Raw genomic sequence first — 1,070 nt, 5'->3', positions numbered from 1 at the left:
AGAGCCCAACAGCCCTGGAAATAAATAGCATCTAATCGAGGTAGGAATACATAAAGTCTAACAGAGTGAGGGATATATAAAGTCTAACAGATTCTCCAATAAAGAGAGCCTCATAGAGTTCATAATACACGGAGCCTAGCAGAGTGGGAAACAAACTGTTTGAACAGCAAACCTGTCAGTTGTCCTGCCCTGTCTGGGCAGTGGAAACCCAGATTAAATTTTTATTTCACCAAAGTAGAAGCAGGTGGTCCACAAGCAATTTAATGGTTTTCTGTAACAGTTAAGCTCCACATTGTTAGTATTACTGAGTAAAAGATGGATAATATTACATTATGTATGCATTGAGGATGTTTTTCTTCCTAATTATGACTTTTGAGACAAATGGGTATGCCATCAAAAATTTTGGAAACTATGGCCATAAAGAATAAGATTTAAACAATTACCCTCGTTGTTTAAAGACATATTTTCATACATCTGTACCAAAACCATGTGTCACTGCCCTTTTTTAAGCCGACACCCTTCAGAGAAAGCAAGGAGATTACTCAGAGGCAGGTCCTGACCAGCATAGCTGTGCATAAGCAAGCAAAGTTGATGAAGAGAGTCATCTGGCTGCTTTTTGGAGAGGAAAGCATCGTCTTGGTAATCTTAGGAACAAAGACCATAAGCACAACTTGGAACCATCTGACCCCAGGCTATGATTTGCCTTTCTCAGAGCACAACAGGACTGGGTGTGGGCAGTGCTAGGCAGAGATTCCGCAGGAGAACGCGAGCAATTCGGGAAGTTGTGTCTGACTCAACAGTCAGGCAGCATGCGAGCACAGCATTAGGGCACTGCACTATTTTAGGGACTAAGTCTTGGATGTAACGTAACATGTACAGCCCAAACTACAGTCATCACCAAAGACTTTATAGCTGCTCTTGGGAAAAGGCCTATTCCCAGCGATTTGATGACAGACAAACAGCTGTTTATTTCTCCAGAGCTTAGTCACTTTGGAAGTTTAAGCAAGACGTAAGAATTCTTCACTTCCCATCCCGATAAACCAGGTGATGTTGTTCTGAATGGTTTATCA

Source organism: Athene cunicularia (genome assembly GCF_003259725.1).
Source record: "Athene cunicularia isolate RWA chromosome 12 unlocalized genomic scaffold, athCun1 chr12_part1, whole genome shotgun sequence".
Lineage (NCBI taxonomy): Eukaryota > Metazoa > Chordata > Aves > Strigiformes > Strigidae > Athene > Athene cunicularia.
The sequence above is the reverse complement of the archived record's forward strand: the minus strand, read 5'-3'. Positions refer to the sequence as shown.